The sequence below is a fragment of the Paramisgurnus dabryanus genome, chromosome 18 (assembly GCF_030506205.2).
Source record: "Paramisgurnus dabryanus chromosome 18, PD_genome_1.1, whole genome shotgun sequence".
Taxonomy (NCBI): domain Eukaryota; kingdom Metazoa; phylum Chordata; class Actinopteri; order Cypriniformes; family Cobitidae; genus Paramisgurnus; species Paramisgurnus dabryanus.
The window spans coordinates 24113304-24135602 of record NC_133354.1 but is presented as its reverse complement, the minus strand read 5'-3'; the positions used below and the strand labels follow the sequence as shown (position 1 = coordinate 24135602).

General features: G+C 34.9%; 1 long non-coding RNA gene across 1 annotated transcript in view; it reads right to left on the bottom strand.

The window, feature by feature from the left end:
- The window catches only part of LOC135776919 (uncharacterized), a 53280-nt gene that overhangs the window by 18314 nt on the left and 12667 nt on the right, over positions 1–22299 (bottom strand). The window lies entirely within an intron of this gene.

The window sequence follows — 22299 nt, the reverse complement described above, 5'->3', positions numbered from 1 at the left end:
ATTCTCTGCAAGCATGTGAAAAAATAGGTATTTGACATTTGGCTCCCCTTGTGATGTCATAATACCGCCCCTCAATCTGAACTATTCAAACACGGCACTGCTATTCAGTCATATATGTACACTAGATGTCGTCTTGGCTACAGCAGTTCATTGGACCGAATGCTTCAAATAGAGCCGCCATCTTGAAACAGGGCAACCCCTCATCAGTGTCATTGTAGGCAATGGTGTAACGTAAATAAAATCACCATAAAGAGAATCGTCAATGCAGCGTCATCGCTATAATGTAGATTAGCTTTTCCTGTGCTAGGCTAGCTTGCGCTGTCTCAAGCAAAAATGTTGTCATCTGTGCTCTGGTATAAGTTCCCAAACTCACGAACAAACATCCACAGGTTAAAAATCAGGGACACCATAACAGTTTTTTCCAAACTTGCAGTTTGTGGCGGAACATTGGCGATGAGCACGTCAGCATTATATGCTTAAATGCAACTTCAATGAGGCTCAGCGGAGCGCCTTCGACTGACGCCGTGGTGTTTAAACAGAAACTGTCATGAGAGACAGAGGTAACGTTAGTGATAAATGCGATGTGCAAACATCTATTTGTGGTGGCCAATTAAAATTTTTTGGTGGACTGAGAAATAATAAATGTATGGGAATGTACAACGCTCTCACTTGTATGATGTCACAGCAGTAGGCAGCGCAAATATAACGGAATGCCTATAATCCCTCCCACTGCGAAGTGAGTAGTAAACTTGATGGAAAAGCTAACCACGCCAAAGTGAGGTGAGCTGACCCGACCCAAACTAAACTCAGGGTTCCCACACCTTCGCTAACTTCAAATTCAAGGACCTTTCAAGGACTTTCCAGGTCCAATACCCTCAAATTCAAGGACTTAATGTGGGGACACATTTCAGGTGGGAGCAAGGTTACATTGTGTTACCTTTTAAGATACACTGTTACAGTTCCCTTTCTAGGGAACTCGTGCTGCGTCACTGCAGTGACACTTTGGGGATGGCTCCAAGGGTATGTGCGTCTGAATGTGTATATCAAATTCAACCAATGGTGAGGCTTAACGACAAAGACAGGGTAACACGGGAGCCAGGAAGTATATCACTATCTGAATTATTGCCAAAGACGGCGTTACAGGGACGCAAGAAGTATGGCAAGGGAGACGCAGCGTCTCATTCCCTTATCAGGGGACAACAGTTACATACGTAAGACGTTTTCATTTGTCAAACACAACGCTGCAAAAAAGCATTTTGGTATGAATCAACATACAGAAGATATAAGCATTTAAAGCGAACAGTTTAGCAGGTGTGCTTAAAAAGTCTAGAATTTTTTTGATATTATCCTACACTACACAGGGAATAATATGGATTTTTTTTCTTGCATAAAATAGATTCAAGCTCTTTCAATGACCTGTATCTTTGTATGTATATATTTCAAAAACTTCCCAGGGCCTTGAATTTTTTCCCCTAGATTCACAAACTTTCAAGGATTTCAAGGACCCGTGGGAACCCTGTAAACTAAACCGTGGGGTACAATGGAAAAGCGCCATATAATGCATAGTTCTAGTAGGCCTAACATCCATATGCAGCACAAAATTCCGGCATCATCTATGAATTCGAAGTACAGGCAGAGCTACTCCCTATGACAAGACCCCTGTTCCAAGATGGTGGCAGTTTTGACGCATGCTTAGAACCCCAAGGCGTCATCTAGTGTATATATCTATGGTATTCAGTGCAGAGATCAGCTCATTTGCATTTAGAAGGACACACCCAAACACGACACATTTTTGCTCACACATACAAAGTGGCAAATTTAACATGTTATAATAAATGATCTATGTGATATTTTGAGCTTAAACTTTACTTATGTACTTATGTGGGGACACCAAAGATTTATTTGACATCTTAAAAAAGTCTTCTAATCTGAAATGTCCCCTTTAACAGAAAAAACCGGTGTGATCCTTTATAAGCCTGTACTGTAGCATGTAAAAAATGTAAATATAAAAAACTGACCTAAAATCTCACATTTACTGTAAATGATTTAAAGTGTGAATCAGTATTTAATATTTTTACATTTTACGTAACATTTCTAATATTATTTATTATGGAATAATAACTCAAACACATGTCTAGTTTCTGGAATATTTCGGAAAATCAACATTGGCTTTATTTAACCTAAATACAACGTTTATAATGAATTTATAATATAGTGAGGAGTTGCTATAAATTTATTTAAAAAAATAAAGTTGAACTAGCTTAAGCTATTTTAAGTTATATTAACTGAAACATTTTAGTGCAACAAGGAATTTTTACCATGTAGAGTTATGTGAACATTTTGTGTTTCTCTAGTCATCATTTTTACAGGCTTCTAAACTGGCCATGTAGTAGAGTTTGCTCAAGTGTGCTTGCTAAAGTCTAGTAGACTGTGCTTTGCATAAGATCTCATGTTCTCACGACTGTCCTGTGTTTAAGTCTGAAGCGAATATCTCAGCAATGACATCGTTCCTACAGGTTGTGGTTTCGGTTGGGTCACCCACCCTTTGAGACAGGAGCTATAAAGGACTGTGGCGTCTTTGTGTCGACGATGACAAGATGACATTAACACAAGCTACTGATGGACGCTGCTGACGCAGAGCTCACCGATATCACACAGCCAACTATAGAGATACATGCGTTAAATGTTCACACACTGTTAATGCAATCATTGTGATTCTCTCAATACAAAGAACTAAACCATTAAAACAATTCCTAATAATTATACATACATAACACATTGTTGATTCCCTTGCTGTTTTCATTGTAATGGCCACTGGGAGGTACCCATAAAAAGATGCACATGTACACACACCTCTTATATTGTTGCGTTGCCCAGACACGTCAACCACTTGCACTGATGCTGTCGTGTCATAAGATTCAGCGGTGACAGGTGCAGATAGACAACGTGCAGACACACACACACTTAGATGTGCTCGCACGCATACATACATACACACACACACACACACACACACACACACACACACACACACACACACACACACAGTGAGAGTATTACCATAACCACCATCATGTCTGTTCTCACAGCTAAACCCTTGCCTCTCCCGGATGGATGTATAGAGAAGATGGCAGGTCCTTAAAGCCATTAAATAATAAGCACTGTCTGGTGAAACAGCACACACACAAAATGTTTCCAGTCACAGTTACTGGTGCCCTTTTGCTAACTTTAATGAACTCATTAGAATTCATCCATTTCCAAAGTAACCACACAGAGTGAAAATACCTTTGCAGTAAATCTGTCAATCAGAGCATTTGAGACTCACAAATGACATGTGTGTGAACATTCCTAATGGTTTATCCGACAAGCATGTGATGATATGGAATATAGTTTTAACAAAGCGAGTTACACATTGTGTGGTATGCTGTTAAAGATATTTCAAATATTACAGAGAGAAAACACCCTGTACTCTTCGTTACTCAGAATACTAAAAAAGAAGACATCTACTGTATAACTTTTTAGGACAAACCCTTAATGGATCGAGAGATTTACAGTACATACTTTGTTATGATGCTTACATTACAAAGATTTTAAAATAATCACTTGGTATACAGTCATATTTTGCTAACATACTACATAATATTGTCATTTTAATGAATAGATTTTTCGTTGCACTATAGATCGGTATAACTGTGAAATTTTATGTGTTTTATTATGGTAATATTATTTTTAAACCACATAATAAAAATAATTACTCAAAGACAATTACTGTGCAGTTTCCAGGCACTAACAATGTAAATTGCGTTGATTTAAAGGTGTAATAAAATAGTAATAATTGTAGTGAATATATAAATATATGTTCAGGATTTCTGTAAATACACCAGCCTTGTGGTGTTATAAAGGAGTAAAATGTTGGTAAGTACATGGTTACCTTTAAATGTTATGGCACGATAACACAGTGATCAAAAAGACTAACCAAATCATTGTAATAGTAAGATGGTAAAATTTTATGTTTTACTACATGTTTTACTTAGTAATTTTACAGAAACTACATGGCTGTAAAATACAGTATATCCGGTTCCTAGTTAATTTCTTAGTAATATATATAGATAAAAATATTACAATGAAATGACTTATATTACCATAATATTACACAGTTATTACCGATCTATAAAGTGCTACCATTTTTAATGTTCTTAATTTTAATCGTATTTTAATATTTTTAGCCTATGCATTTTTGTTTAATGACTAATTTATTTAAAAATAAATAAATAAATGAAAAAAATAAAAATCAAACAATATTCAAAGGACCCTATGTAATATCACCATGGACCCACAAGAGGCCGGGACCCCTCGTTGAAGACCCATGTCTTATTGATATATATTCAGTCACTGTACACCAACATTGAAAATAAACCCCATATAATAAACCCAGTGAAGTCATTTGCTTTTTGAGTATTTTCACAACAATACACAGGTTATTTTCAACTGAGCTTTGTGTCAAAAAGGGATGAACCCAACCCATTGGTTTGTAATTTATGCTGAGTTGTTTCTACCCAAAATGCTGGGTTCACTGAAAAAACAACTTCTAAAATTTCTAAAATCCTTGTAAAATTGACTGCTTTTTTAAGTACAACTTACCTACTAAAATCAAATAAAATCTACTAAATAATGCATGAAAAACAAATTTTTAATAATTAAGTAAATGTTACTTCATTATTTTTTTTAGAAGTTAGATTTATGTTTAATCGTCTATTAGTTTTTTTTTATTGAAGCATTGCTGTCCTAAAAATATTAAATAAATTGTATTTACTGTTTGTTATTTTCTTTAACATAGTTTAACATGGACTTTTGGTTATTTTTAGTCTTATAAATGGCATTATAACACAAAATTCATGTCAGTCATTGAATAAACTTGATTCTGAACAGAAACGCATGCGTGTTTGACATGCATTGTCAGCACTGTGGAGAGAAATACAATATAATGTTCCGAACAGGGTTCACAGAGTTCACAAAATTATCATTTACAACAAAACAACATTAATAATATAAGAGCTTAAACCTTTATGAAATTTTATTAATAAATATTTATGTAGTTAAGGTTCTCATCAGTTCTTATTCTGTGATAAAGCTGCTTAAAAAAATAAAAATATTCAGGTGCAAGGAATTGTGGGTATTCCTTACAACAAGTGCAAATACATTTATGTTAATTTTACTTGAATTTTTTTAGTTTAATGGATTTTGATTAAAATGTACTTAATTATTTTAGGACTATGTGAAGTCAGCGACTATAAAACAGTTAATTGATACAAGAAAATATTTAATATGACTCACTATTCCCACACAGTTCATTTTCCACAAGAATTAATTGTGTATTTATCATCATTTTACTTAGAAAAATCTAGTTCTTAATAAATGTTAATATAATTATGTAAAAATTATGAGAGTTAATCTAATATATATTACTACACCAAAAAGTTTGTTTTTTTCAGTGTTGTTTTAATCCATTGTTAGGTCAAATATACACATTTTCTGGGTTCATTTAACCCAACGGTTGCATTCATCCCTTTTTTTACCCAACACTGAGTTATTAATAACTTTTTAAAGTGTACATACAGATGTTTTATTCAAGAACAAAAGTGTGGAGTTATTAATGCATTTATGTAAAGTATGCAAAATACTGTATAATTGAATCTGCTTTGATGAAATCAAATTCTAAGTTTGCTTTTGTTTTATGTGATGTATTTCATTGGTGGAGCAGATAGGGAAGCCATACTAAGGGAAAAAAATCACCGCACTGCATTTCAATATCTCTGATATGAAGTATAATAAAAAAATCTAAATGTGTAATGTATAGAGAATTCAAACACACCGTACAAAGTGAAATCAACTTAAGTTGGATCAACTTAAAAAAATTACTTCAATAGGTAACACCTTAAAAAATGAAACTAAAGTGAAATTTTAAGTTGAATAAACGTTGATCCAACTTTTCACGTTTTACAGTGCAGTGTGATGAGTTGCTATGGTTATATCATGACCTCATGCATTAAACTGAATCTGAACTGCACGTTCATGATCACTACACCCTTGGGCTGTACCCATCTATTAAAACGCTACATTCATTTAACAGCACAATGTAAAGTACAAATCAGAGCCACACCTTAGTCTTTTCAAAACAACTGCTTTCATTCTAAGAAAATGCTAGGCATGTATATTGGTAACGCCTAATACAGCAAAATATGCAACAAGCACCCCTAATATTGTTATTGCATAAACTCTAAACAATGCTGGGCTGTTTAACCCATTGTTTGCTCTTATATGGAAAAAGCCAACCGTTGAGTCGGAATTACCTAGAATTGCCATGCATAACCATGAATATTTTGAAATACAAATTTGCGTTTGTGCAAGCTATTAAATATTATAGATGTTGATAACAGAATGATTGAGACCAGAATGAATGATGAAATTGAACATAAATGTCACTCAATATCAGCTATGAGGATAAACACAATGATTTGTTAATCCACAAAAAGGTGTCACATGTTAGCAGAGACGTTTGCTGTTTGTGGTCTTAACTGTGATGTCATCCAGTGTCCTCAGTTTTGTTTTGAATAAGATTTTTTTTGTGCCTTCACAAGTGAGCCCTGAGACCTGGACGTCTGAAATATGGTCTTCCTACGTAATGGAAAAACAGATTTGAAAACATGATTTCTTTTGTTCGTTTGATATTGTTTTGGTCGCAAGGAGAACAGACAAAAGTCAGATTTGACATTCATGTGGTTTTATGTATTGTGTTGATTGAATTTTAAAGATTATGAAAGAATTAGACAGTATTTATCAACAAATGCTTAGTTTAAAATAAAATAATTCCAATTTCTTAAATTAGCCTAGAAATATTTACATAAATGCTTTACTTGTGACAAAAATGTATAGATACTTTTGAGTTAAAGCGCAAATATTAAAGCATATTGGGACACAGTCATAAATGATTTTCTGCATACTCACTGAAAAAAATTATTCATTAAATTTACTCAATTTTTTAAGGTAAGGTAAATGTATTTAAGCTACATTTAAACAATGTAGCTTAAATAAATTGATTGCAACCACTAACCTTAAAAAATTGAGTAAATTGAATGAATTATTTTTTTCAGTGCAGGCAGCATTAAATTCCTTAAATGTATGCATTTGGCAGATGCATGTATTCAAACTCACAACCTTTGCACTCCTAATTCAACATTGTAAAAAAGTTGGTTCAACTTAAAGTAGGTTACCTGGTTGACACAAAAGTTTTACACAACTTTTTTTGAGTCTACTAATATTGAGTTGAATGAACTTGAAATTTTTAGGCAACAAGGTAACTTACTTTTTTAAGTTGAACAAACAAATCTTTTTTACAGTTGAACCATTGTTACTCATTGGAATTCATTTTAAATTTAAGATTGATGCTTTTGAAACTGGATCACAAGGCTGTTTCACAGACGGCGACTTCCTCAAACCTATTTGTTTCTTTAAGGCTGACACTACCCTCTACTGTACAACAGAGAAACTTTGCATGCACAAGACAATTTGCTTATTTGTATGCTGAGAAAAAGCATGAGTCACCATTTTAAGACATACATTTTTACATGAAAATCTGTCAAAACTGACTTAAGGTCAATCCTTCCTGAGACTTACAGTTCACGTCATTCTGAAATTTCTCAGTACACACACTTTAACCAGCATGCCTTCATGACTCCGAGAAACACTAATAAAACTCTGTACAAGTTGTGCTTTGAGTCAAAGGAAATAAATCATTTCATCATTGGAGCTTTGCCCAAGTTTTCCAGAAACAGCATGAAGTTAGAGTAGTAAAATTTTGAAGTGATCAAAGTGAAACATGAAAAACGTAAAAAAATACGAGCTGTTTACATTTAAGATTTATTTATAGGCTACCATATAGTACACAGTCGACCCCACCCTATAATTTAAAAAATATAACTATAAAAATGTGTTACTGCGACTCCTGAATTTCCCAGATGAGTAATCCTAAAGTAAACTATTTATTGGATAGATGTTATAACATTATAAACTCTCACCGCAAAATATGCTATACTTATCCCCATGCCACCCCAGATTTATATGACTTAATTTCTTCAGGTGAACACAAACAAATAATTTTAAAATAAAATACCAACATGTTATCTTCTTATATAGGAGCCAACATGATGAAATGCCATAAAGAACAAACATCCATCATTAAACTAATCAAAATGACTCCAGTGGGTTAATATATGCATCTGACATGTTAAATGAGCATTTTTATGCATAATTTTTAAGCATAATTTATTTTATAATTTTTTATACAAATTTTAAGTTAAGGTTCAGTAAAAAGTTTGATCTACTTAAAAAAAGATTTTTTGCATAAATTTTTCTGTTTGTTGAAATATAATTTGTATACAGTAAACTTAATGTTAGTAAATGCACATCGTCTTGTGTTTTGAACAAAGGTTGATTAGTTTAAAACTAGATATATTCATGTTAGATACAAACTTAACATTTTATTTTTAATATTACAGCTTTACACCCACCCCAGATTTATTTATTTCAGTGTGACATAGTAGACATAGTAAACAGTTGCAAAATAACAACAGATGCAACTGGAAATGTGCAAATGATGAAAATCAGAAAGAAACTGAACCACAAATTAGGGGGCGCTGTGATTCATGTGACTGTCACATTCGTGTTGTTATTAGGACCAAGGGAATCAAGTTTGAATGTGACCCATGGTTGTTTTGTGCATTTTATCAGGTTCTTCTTCCGTGCACACTTTGACTTTGTTAAAAAAATCGTTGTGGAAGTGAATGTATTTGATGAATTATTATATGTGCTGAAAGCATTCGGCTTATTTTTGACGAAGGTGACGTATAGCGGATTTTGCATTTGAGCTTCTCATATGTCTTCTGAAGCAACATTATTAATTTGTGAAAGAAACCAAAATTTTTTTTAGCTTATTTAAAGAGCACTATTTTACATTTCCTTTGGTGTGTATTAGTACATGTTAAAAATATGCAAAAGGTACAAACCCCAAAGTAAACAATGACGCGAGTTATCATCTCCAACATAAATCCATTTTTTTTGTTTGGACTACAATAAACACACAGATTGTAGGCAAAAGTTTACTTCCTGGGATTGGTGATGTAGACAAGACCGACATTATTATAATTCCTCCCGCTTGGACTCTCAGCTTGTAAGTTAACTCCTGTCAGCATTGCATTGTGAGCGAATCTTTCAAACATGTTAAGGAGCGTCACATTTCCAGATTCAGACCAATCACACTGATTAGCTTGCCAATCAGAGACACAGCGCTTTTCAAATTGATGAGATTTTATTATACCAAATACACAAAATAAAATAGTTTTTAGAAATAAAATAAGTGCCCTTTCAAAAATGAATGCATCCCATATCAGTGACATTGACTCTTATTGGTTCTTGTGACTTTTGACGAAATGTGCATTTAACATCTGTAAAATAAGCAAGAACAAATAAGATTTAAGATTCTATCCCCTAAAAGTAAGAATAGGGAAGAATTTGATGAATAAGACTGACATGCTGTGCTATATATTTCTAAAAGACAAAGATCACTTATGAATAGACAAACAAATAGCAACATTGAGAAGACGACAAAACAAGCTCTCAGACACAATAAGAAGAATGGTGTTGTTCAAACACTGTGTTGTAGCCAAACACTTGAGTATTGATCAGCTAGTGTTCCAGTGGGTTAGTTGGCTAATTAAGAAAAAGATGCTGTCTATTTCAATACATTTTAACATAAGGGCATGCTATCAGTCTCAAGTACAAAACATGTGAGCAAGCATGTGTTATATATAAGACAGGTGTGTTAGTCTTACATTGTTAGACTTTTGAGCATTTGCACAAAGCCTATAGTCAACTTGCAGATTATATTGCAGATATAATAATATTATATTGCAGATTATATACTGTCACTGGGGAAGTACCCTTTTTAAAAGTACAGCTTTCGACTTCATATAAGTAACCCTACACTGCAAAAAATGACTTTCTTAGTTAGTATTTTAATCTTGTTTTAAGCACAAATATCTACAAAATATACAAAGAACAATTCCCGCACACTATCTGCTTGCTGATGAAGATCAGTTGATCGAAACGTTGCAACGCAACTTTCATTAAAATAATTGTTAAATTATTAATTATTAAAGAATTATCTAAACATTCTTAAATTTTCTTGATGAGCAAAATAACCTAAGAAAATAAGTCTAGTTTTATTAGAAAAAATATCAAATTTAAGTGAATTTGTGGAATAAACAAGCAAAAAATTTCTTCCAATGGGGTAAGCAAAAAATCTTGAACTTTTTTCTTAAACACTTAATTCAAGAAAAATTTGCTTACCCCATTGGCAGATTTTTTTGCTTGTTTTATCCACAAATTCACTTAAATTTGATACATTTTGTCTAAAAACTAGACTTATTTTCTTAGCTCAGTAAGAAAGTCATTCATTTTGCAGTGCAGAGGTACATGTTGGTACCACCAACGTATACATACCTAATTGTACATAGGATTTTTTTTGGCGTACTGCCCCAGTGACAGCTGGGGTTCATAATGACCATTTTTTTAACAGTGTAGCTAAGACAGGATATTCTTTTAGACAACAAGAGATTCATCATGTAAAAAGATCAATGCACTGCAAAAAAATATAAATTTAAGCAAATTAGTGCTTAAAACAAGCAAAAAAATCTGTCAGTGGAATAAGAAACATTTTCTTGAATTAAGTGTTTATGAAAAAAGTTTTTCTTATTCCATTGGCAGATTTTTTGCTTGTTTTAAGCTCTAATTTACTTAAAGTTTAAAAATTATGTCTATTTTCCTAGGCCATTTTGCTCATCAAGAAAATACATCTTCTTTTAAGAATTTTTTCCCATTGACAAGTTATCTTGTCAATTAAAAGAAAAAGTTTCCCTGTCAATGATGCTTTCCTGATTAAATTTTACCGTAATCTGTAATTCCCAATTTATAAAAAAACTGAAGCAAAAACGTAATTAATTTTAAACTCTGTGTATGTTTTGATAATCGTTCTGAATCTGATTTCTAAAAAAGTCATTTACAAAAATGCAATTATTTCAGCTTTTTGCTCAAAATTTGATATTTTTGAAGAAACCTACCCATATTTGAGAGGTTATAAAAAAACAAATAGGATGAAACGTTTTTTTCCCCCCATTTTTTTGTTTGATTGAAAGCAGACGGTCTGTTTTTTCATTTATATATTTGTATGTTTATACATTTAGAAAATTTTCTTCAAAAAAGGCTGGCAGGGAATGAGTTATGTGCAGCTTAGGGAAAGATGAATCTAAAACAATAGACTGGTAAGCAATAAAATAGCAATATCAAAATACAAAAATGAATCAAAAATGTAAGGCGTTATAATCAGAATTTGTATGTCTATGTAAAAGTGATTAAATATAAATTATATCAGATCCACACCTGTTTTTTGTGAACCATGTGGACTATATAGTTTGCAAAAGCATATCTTTATAAAAACCTTAAAAGGTTCCTGTAGCTCAGTTAGTAAAGCATTGCTTTAGCAAAGCAAAGGTCATGGGTTTTAGCCCGGGATCAGATATAAAATAAACTAATAAAATGTATACCCTAAATGCACTTTTAATTATTTTGCATAAAAGTGTTTCCAAAATGCATAAATGTAAACGAAACGTTGACTATAATAGAATGTGTTTTTTATTAATTGCTTTCTATAGCTAAAGTAGCCGCACTAGTTGTTGTTCATTTGCAGTCCAGACAGTGTTGCTGCATCACTACAGTAGCTTCCAGTAAAGACATGTGAATGGTTTCTGAATGTAGTCACCCCCCACTCCACCACATGTGCACACCGCACTTTCAGTATTCAGTAGCGATAGTAAGGGGTAGAGAGAAGTGTTCCCAAAGGCTCAGTGGATTAGACACAATCTCTCTGGAGGGGTCATTAACCCATACTGATTATCTAAAGATCCAATGACCTGCCCCCTCCCTCTTTGGACAGCCTCCTTTCCACATACAGCTCCCCTTGGGGTTCAGGTGGGAGGGCTGTGGACAGATGAGGGGCCGTCATTTGATATCATTGTGTGTGGAGAAAAGAGAAAAGGAGGCCACAGATGAATAAAGACCAAGATGATGGTTAAAGCTCTGAGAATGAGAAATTACAATAAGTCTGATATCACACTCTAAAAATGGCTGGGTAATATTAGACAGAACAAGTCTGGGTTAAAAATTACCCTATGAGTGGGTTAAAATTGACCCTAAGTTGTTATGCAACCTTGGGTTATAATAATAACCCAGCAGTTGGGTTAAAACAATGCAGCATTGGGGCAATTTTAACCCAGCGGTGTGTGCACTCCAATATTTCCCCAATATGTCTTTTAAATATTGTAGCCATTTTTACAGTGTAACTAAACATAAAGATTCATTATCACATATAATTGAATTGCATTGTATCGCCATTCTAATGGAAATGCACTTAAAAAGGCATTGCAGTGCAAATTATAGTTGTGTTTTTAAGTACTGCAATACTACAAAAGTATTTTGTGCATGCTGTAGACTAAAAGTATACTTTTAAAAAGTACATATTAAATACTCTTTAAATAAAGCCCAACAACTAGAAGCATATTTGTTTTATACTTCATGTACTTCAATCATATTTCTAATACACTATACTATTTTACCTGGGTTTACAATGCATTATTCAAAGTGACTTACATCGCATTTATCCTATACACTTATCAGTATGTGTGTTCACCACTGTAAAAATGAACTTAAATGTACAATTAATTTCAACTTTCTTGACTAGTGAGGAGTTGCTATTAGTTATAAAAATAAAGTTGAAATAACAAACTAATTCAACTTCATTTTCAATCATTTATAGCAACTTCTCACTAGTCAAGAAAGTTGAAATTAAATCCAATTTGATTCAATAAAAAAAATGAATTTTTTCCAGTGTGGGAATCAAATCCATGGCCTTTGCGCTGCTTCCACAATACACAACCAATTGAGCTACCGGACTTTAATAATTAAAAACCATCCATTTATAGGGATGTTCTGGTGGTTCAGGCCCAACCCATCAATCTTCTTCATGGCCTGAAGCCCTTGCTCTTATACAGCTCAGTGGTAGAGCATTGCATTACATAGATAAAAGCAGGGGCGTTGCACAAGATCTCGGGCCCTATGCATAGGCAGTCCTGATGGGCCCCAATGCCCCACCACCATATTCCAGACTTTTCAAAGGCCCTTGAAAAAGGGTCTCTTCCTTTGGGGCCCTGGTATTTAGTACTGGTTTTACCCCCAGTGTGACGCCCCTGGATAAAAGTACCTTCTAAATATAACATGTTAATGTAACATGTTATAAATCATCAATAACACACTTGTCTACTACCACATCCTATAAAAAAATGCAGCATAAAGATAAAACTTGGTTTTGCAAATCAATTCAAGTTTTGATCTGCGATAATTTGACATAACTTATAAAATAACTTAATTTTTAACTCCTTCAGAAGCTGCGTCCACTAGAATTGACATCACGTTTTGTGGTTAAAACAAAAAAAAATGCTGATCAACCAATCAAAATAAGGAACACTGATCAGGTCTGAGTTAAAGTAACATAAAAAATATGTTTATTTGACAAAAATGCTGCATTTTTTACAGGTTTACAATGCATGTGTAAAAAAAGGGCATTTGGCATTTACATTTATTTGGCAAACGCTTATCCAAAGCAACTTACATTGCATCCAAGATATTCACAGTGTAAAAAATGACTTTTTTACTTAGAATTTTTGTCTTATTTTAAGTACAAATATCTAAAAATTCTGCAGTCAAGATGCATTGTCTTGATGAGCAAAATAAAGAAAATAAGTCTAGTTTTAATACAAAAATATTAAATATAAATGAACTTGTGCAAAAAACAAACAAATAAATTTGCCAATGGGATAAGCAAAAAATCTTGAACTTTTTTTTAAACACAAAATTTGCTTAACTCATTGGCTTTTTTTTAGCTTGTTCTATGCACAAATTTACTTAAATGTGATATTTTTTGTCTAAAAACTAGACGCTTTGCTCAATAAGAAAATGCACACTGAAAAAAATTATTATTAGTCTCTGGAAATATTGGAATCAACATTTGTATGTTTTTTTAATATTGGACACACATTTGTGCTATGTGCTATTTATGGTATGTTTGTTGTGGTTGTTTGTGGATGTTTGTATACTGTGTGTTTCTTTTATATATTATGGATGTTATATTGTGTATGCTTTTTTATATATTATGGACGCTTGTATGTTGGTATGTGTTTTTATATTTGGACTTCGAGTCTGTTAATAAAGAAGAATAATAATAATATTCATTCAATTTACTTAAATTTTTAAGGTAAGTGGTTGCAATCAATTTATTTAGGCTACATTTAAACAATTTTTTTTCAAATGTAGCTTAAATGAATTGATTGCGACCATTTACCTTAGAAAAATTGAGTAAATTGAATGAATAATTTATTTCAGTGTATCTTGATTTAAGAATTTTTAGATATTAAAAAACAAGACAAAAATACTAAGAAAGAAAGTTATTTTTTTCAGTGCATATTTTATTTAAGTGTATTTGGGAATCAAACAACATTTGCACTTTTACATAATACCTTACCAACTAAGCTACAGGAACATCAGCATTCATTAAATGTTCTCTACTGAATGTCAGATCTACTGATTCATGACCACCAGGTGGCAGTAACCGACCAGACTTCCGTGGTCTGGGTGAAAACACAAAGTTACCTCTTGCCTGTCAAACACACACATTTGGCAAACAGCCATATTTATATTGGTGACATTTAATGTGAGCTAATTAGCACCTGATGTTCTCTTCATTAAGATCACTCAAGCAGTCCCAGTGAGATACTCTTCATCACATTACAGATTGTCAACATTATGCCAAGCTGCTTAATTAAGACCCACCCGCACACAAACAAAAACACTTGCATGCATACAAACAAACAGATAAGATTTCACTGCTGCTTCACTTCTTGCCACAATTAAGTAAATGTATTACACTTTATGAACTTCAATCTTCCAAGAAACCTGTTTTACTAAATCATTGTACATTCATATAAGTACTTCTGCATTAAAGGAATATTTCGCCCTAAAAATTCACTCATTTAATTTTATTTACTCACTCCCAGACCATTGCAGATGTATATGACCGTCCTTTCTTCAGTTGTAATTTTATATTTAAATGCTATTATATTAAACATGGCGAAGCTTCAAAAAGCACATCCATCTATCATAAAGGGGGCGTGTACACCAAACAAGGCTGAAAATGGCAGGCAGCTCCGACTGTGGGCACTTGGTAGCTTTTTTACCTAAGTGCTTTGGTTGCTATGATACTTCTGCTTTGTTTATCAATCGTTCAACAATGCGACGGTTGGTTCTTGTGATATTTGTCCAGCCCCTCCTCCACTGTGATTGGACGGCTGAGTGAGAAGTGACATTGGCAAGCTGAGCGTTTCACCCAAAGCTGAAAATTGTTCAACTTTCAGCGCTTAGCACTGAGCATGGAAAAAACGCAGAATGTCGGTGCTCAGCACGGACAAATCTGCCAGCTTCTGCGTTTTTTTTAAAGCATGAAATCTCTTGAAATGTCACAGAATGACCGCTGTTTTTATTCTAATTCTACCCCGAAACCTAACCCTAGCCTAAACATTTTACAGGATTTAGGATGTAGCCATCTTGCCAGATCCACTGGTTTCATCGTAATCCTACTACCAAATCTAACCTTAAAGTAAAACACCACCGTTTTTCAATATTTTACTATGTTCTTACTTCAGCTTAGATGAATGAAAACATACCTATCTTTTTTCAATGTGTGCACTTAATCTTTGTACAGCGCGTTGTGAATGTGTTAGCATTTAGCCTAGCCCCATTCATTCCTTAGGATCCAAACAGGGATGAATTAAGAAGCCACCAAACACTTCCATGTTTTCCCTATTTAAAGACTGTTACATGAGTAGTTACACAAGTAAGTATGGTGGCACAAAATAAAATGTGATTTTTTTTAGGCGGATAAAAATGAGAACTATATTGTATGGTGGAAGAGCACTTAGTTTGCAGAACTTTGATCTCTGCCGCAGTAACATCATCACTCCTGACTTCGAAAGTTTGAGCGAGAGGGGGAGTAGTCAGGAGTGGTGATATTACTGCGCCAGAGGTGGAAGTGCTGCAAACTAAGTGCTCTTCCACCATACAATATAGTTCTCATTTTTTCCGCTTAAAAAATCAACACATTTTATTTTGTGCCACCATACTTACTCGTGTAACTACTCATGTAGTCTTTAAATTGGGAAAACATGTCACATGATGAAACATGCACAAGACATGCATGAACCAGTGACATTTGACGTAATGATGCCACCATATCTGTTGTTATGGAAACACAGCATACTGATTGCTAATAATAAATGACTATGAACATTTCTTTTAACCCTCCTGCATTTGTGTGCAAGATAAAACACTTAATATAAACATGCAATGATAAATGTAAGAATGTGTCTTCACTTCAAGTTCTAGCTGCATGGCACATTGAGTCTGTGAGGGTTTATAAGGACTGGATGTCCCATCATCTGAGTCCAGAGCTTTTCCTGTTCTAATCGCTCCAGCACCATTAGCACAGATCCATTAGAGCCCTCGTTTATTCTCCATCTTCCTCTCTCTCTCTCTCTCTCTCTCTCTCTTTAGAGCACCTCTGAGACAGTTACTCACACTGCTGCTCATATAGCACAAACAGGTGCTGTGTGTGGGTCAGTGGCTTAACATTGAATGTATTTATATGTTTGGATATAACAGTTTAGGAAACCACAGTGGGAATGTTGGGAACTGAATTGGGACACTTGAGAAAGATTCAAACTTTTGCTGCTCACATGAGCACCGTAGTGTCAGAGGATGTGCATCAGTTGTTACGCCACAACTCCAACAAAGTAAACTCAAAGAGAACATGAAAGACCCCATGCAGGCTGTAAGTTTAAATATGATGGGATGTTTTTAATGCTGTTGTCTCATGACTAGTTGTCAACATGACTAGTGTTTCGTCACAAGACATGCAAAAACCAATAAAATTAGATGATACCGTTCTGCCGTATTTGAATTTACCATGCTGTTCTGTATGTTGCCATGCACTGTCAGAAAAAAAGGTACAAAGTTGTTTGTTTTTCTGTCGCTGGGGTGGTACCCTAAAAGGTACCTTTTTGTACCTTTATGCTGCTTTGAATCTGATTAGACCATTAGCATCACGCTCAAAAATAACTAAAGAGTTTTGTTATTTTTTTTTGTCTATTTAAAACTTGACAGAATTTTGTGCTCAATTTTCCGTGGCATTCTCACGGATCTCCGCTTTTTTCCGTGGCCCTGCTACGGACTGTCTTTTTCCGTGGCATTCTCACGGATTGGTTACTCAACTGTTTTGTTCTATTTTCTTACCATTTTCGCTTCGATTTAGGGTTAGATTTACATGAAATGACATCCCTACCCAAACCCAACTCTAACCCCAACGCCAGGCGACAATTGTTTAAAGTTTAGAAAATATAAAATAATAAATCAGAGAGAATAGTATAAACCAATAGTAAAAGTGACATACTAACGAAAACAACAAATCTAATCCTAAACCGAAGTGAAAATAGGAAAAAGCAGTTGAGTAACCAATCCATGGGAATGCCAAGGAAAAAGACAGACCTTAACTGTCATTTTTATCTTAAATGCAAGCTTAAGAAAAAAAGTTAAGAATATTTGGTATTCTCAAAAAACCTTCTTAAGAAAAAACTTAAGAAGAATTCCAATTCTTGAAAAATAAACTGTCTTAAATAACATCTTAGAGTTAGGATAACCTTACAGTAGTCTTAAAGGAACAGTATGTAGGATTGTGGCCAAAACTGGTATTGCAATAACAAAACTTGTGGCTAAAACTGGTACTGCAATCTGGTACTGGTGGCCAATACACAAAATGACAACATAAACATCAGTTGAGGGCTGCAACTCCACTTTTTAAATTACAATATCCTGGCCGGACCACTGTTGCCAGTGATATAAGTATTTGAAATGAAAATTATTTCTTAATGTCTAGTGACATATCAGGGCCATTTAATGATTCATTGATATAAATTTCTTACATACTGTTCCTTTAAATCTCAAAATGTAATAAGTTAATTTGATTGTTTTAAATGTGACATGTTGTATTGTGTAGTCTGAAATGGCAATTTAATCAGTTTACTTCAGCTTTGTTTAAAGATGAATTTCACACTCATATAATGAAGTTTAATGGCTTACTCAGTAATATGTCATAAAACACAAATAAGTATTAGTGATAATATTATCAAACATTTAACTTTCTTTGTAATAAATTCATTGTGAAATTACTTAACAGCTAAAAGTCGCTCTGGGAGTCAAGCGCTTCGAAAACCACAGGCACGCTTCACCTTCTGCGTCCGTCTCTTGACGTGTAAGCGCGGGTCGCGGGAGACGAAGCCGTGGGCACGGAGAGTGAAGCACGCACGCCCACAGCGCTCGACCCGCATGACGGACCGATTGGGACATTAGGGAATGAAATAAAAATGATAAAAAAGTGGAGTGTCCCTTTAAGGGACCACCTTGTAGATTTTTTTGTTGCCTCTAGTGGTGAGATTGTGAATTGCAACCAACAGCTCAGTTCACAACTCACCCCTCCATTCTGAAATGCATAGAGAAGCTACAGTAGCTGATACAGGACAAACACGTCACCGTCTGAGACAACGTAGTGACGAAACACGCTTTACAGCGCAGTTAGTCCATTTAGGGCTACTGCATAAACATGGCGGCGCAAAATGGCGACTTTCATGTGAGGGGACCCACAGTGTAGGTCTATGGGTATAAAAACATCTCAGTCTAAGGTAATAAAAACAATACAGTTCATTATGTAAGGGCTTTATACACCACTAACAATATAGTTATGTAGATTATATTGCATTTTTGTCAAAAGATCCTTCTAAAAATTAAACATCTTTAAAACTAAAGTATATAATTTTTGTGCCACTTAGCATTAGGGCTGTGCAAAAATATCGATACATCTAACTATCGTGATACATTTTACCCCCCATAGTGTATCAATATTTTAATCTCTACTATCGATATTTAAAAAACCCATCAAATCCCTCTGTGTGCATCAAACAACCTCCGCCGCTGCTGTAGTCGTCACTGTCCAGTTGTCTGTCATATACGGCCATTCGTCCAATGTCTCAGAAGTTAGCGGGAGTGAGAAAATGGCAGAAAATTTAAATTAAAAAAGTTTGTTTTTTTAAATACAGCTCTTTTTTTATTTTATGATTAAAAAAGAAAAAGTATTGCAAAGTATCACAACATGCAATGTATTATATCGTGATACATTGTACCATGACGCATATACTGTATCGTGAGACCCTGGCCAATACCCAACCCTACTTAGCATCACCGAATACAATTGTAAAAACAATGGATGTTGGACAAACACATGGCTAATTATGAAATGAAAATAATTGTAACACTTTAATCTATTGACACATGCCACCCTTTTATAATAGAAATCAAAACTCAGCCTCTCTGTAACATCAGCGCATCTCAACGCAATAAATTGATCAACCTCTGATCAGAGGCTTAAAAGCAACAGCTTGTCTTTACGGCTGCAGACTGAGATATATACTGAGCACCTCTTTGTTCCAGCACAGTGGGTATCTGATGTTACATAAGTCCAACTCGACACCTGCACCAGCATCCCACAAAGAGGATCCTGTCAAGGCACAACGCTGGGTAACATATTTATTTAATTGTGAGATCAAACCTCGTCCCTGTAGTAAAATTCCCATACAGTGTCAGCTTCTAAAGATGCATTTTTCATAGGGCACCATGTGCCTTTTCTGTCACTCATAGCTGCAGGGCATTGGAACTGCTGGATTATGTGAGGGAAGGGCAGGAGGAGGACAATAAAAGGGAAAGATTAAATATTAAAGTCGCACTCTTCCATAACACCACGAGCCACTTGTTCGGCAGTCTCAAAAGAACCGGGGCCAAAGGCCCAAGATCAAGATTGGGTTCTGAGGTCACTGCCTTGTGGAATTTGGTGGAAGAAAACCGCACGGCTTGTCCATCAACCCAAGCCTAATGATCTCCAACGATGTCATTATTCTCAGGAGATATGCGCTGTAACATTGAAAGCTGATTGGCTGGAGTCAATCAACCTGTGCTATTCGGAAACCGTGGTGCTGTTGAAGTAAAAAACAAGTCATATCACACGGCGGCCTGTCAAAACAGTGACAGGATAGTGAACTGACTCACTGAGCATCATCAAAAATAAATCCCCCCCAAAAATAAATGCTGCATGCATGCATTTCTATTAGGGACACTAGATGGGGCTCAAAGTGCGGACACGGAGAGAAACACACTGAGCACTGACAATGTAATGCACAGCACAAGTTAAAGTTATTTAAAGCTCGGTTACTTAAATATTGTCATGTTAATAGCGAATTAGTGCTACGAAACTTGTATGTCAATCAATAAACAAAATGGAATTCTGGGATTCAGCCACTGAAATTTAGGCCAACAGTTAATAGTCGCCACACTCCTTACTTTCAAACTGGAATGGTATTTTGCATAAGGCCAAAAAAAAAAAACACACATGCGTTTCACTATTAATAACGCTAAGAATAATTTTCTGCCTCACCGCAAAAGCTGGAAAAGCTGCTGATCGGTCCAGTCTGGAGAGATGTAAATGTAATTCATGTCAGAGAGGGTTTTTTTGAACTTGAGTGAGAGGCAGAAAACAGCGGCGAAAGGGCTCCATTAATGGGACCCAGGCCGAGGGCTTTAAATATTGCATAGACAGCAGAGTGAATCATTTCCACCTCTCACTCTCTCCCTCTCTTTCTTTCTCTCGCTCCAGTCTACCCATGAGTAACATGCACACAGGTTCAAAAGTTTTGACTTAAAGGGCTAAAAATGACCTCTATGACACAGATTATTTCTTCAGTGCAGTAGATGGTTTGTTCATTTACACTTAGATTTGTGAAACTCTACTGTTTTGTTTTTCAAAGCATCAGTACATTACAGTACATCGATACTGGCACTTTCATAGCTTTGTTTGTTTGAAAATCAAACACAGCAACATCGGCTCAACCAATGGTGTGAGTTTGGGGGCAGGACTACTAGCCTATCTGTTGTTCTGACAAACTGCAAGGGGAGTGAAAGCCAATGTTGATATTTGAAATCACCTAAACTTAAACAAACACGCCCCTACCACAATAGAATCTGGACCTTATTTTGGTAGACACGCCCCACACATATGCAACCCAGGAAACGATATTGGTTAGTAGACACGCCCCTTACTGCTGATTGGCTACAAGTGTGTTTTGGTAGTCGGCCCGACTACCTTTTCCAAAGTGTTTTTTTTTTAAATCACGCACCCCGCCTTTAAACAGAAATTATTTGCAATTCTAAAGAATAAACAAGAACACTATACTGCCCTACATAGGCTAAGTGCAGTAACTATGCAAACACAGAAACCGAGAAAAATGCCCTTAAAGAGTAACCAACCCCCTGGTCAGAGCGTGACTCTATCGACTGGCAATATTTGAAAAATCCAAGAAAAGTGGGCAGATCCCAACTAGTGTGTGGTGAGATCGTAACAAGGGCGTGGTGAGCTTGAACCTGCTTGTGTCACAACGTATTTTTTTGGACCCAACATCCAATAGGAAAATTCAACTGCAGTAGCCACCGTTCAACCTGAAGAGGGCAGCACTCAAACGTTTTTACACCATATATTGTAGTATTAAAACACTTTATATCCACTTTTATATGTCAAAAAAGTTACTAAAATCAACGAACAGCACTAATAAAACCCCATTCGTACAGATCATTAACTAAAAAAAGTTGGTTTAGCGTTTTGTTACTCTTTAAAGTTTTTTACACCAGCCAGTCAAACTTGTTACTGCAATTTTGGCACAGACGTTTCTCTGAAATGGGCAAAATTGAACCAGGAGACACAACAGATCTCACAAAGCCCATTTCAACCCTTAACTCAATTTTGACCAAATGCGTAATTACTGCGCTTTGGCTTTGTAGGGCAGTATACATTCTTTAATCTTATTTGAGCTGTTAGAAGGACATAAACAGTTTAATGCATGCAATAATGTCAATAAACAATCTGTTAGAGTTTCCATTGCACTGTTTGTGTTTGTTTAAAGTTTAATTATTTAAGTACTGAAAATATGC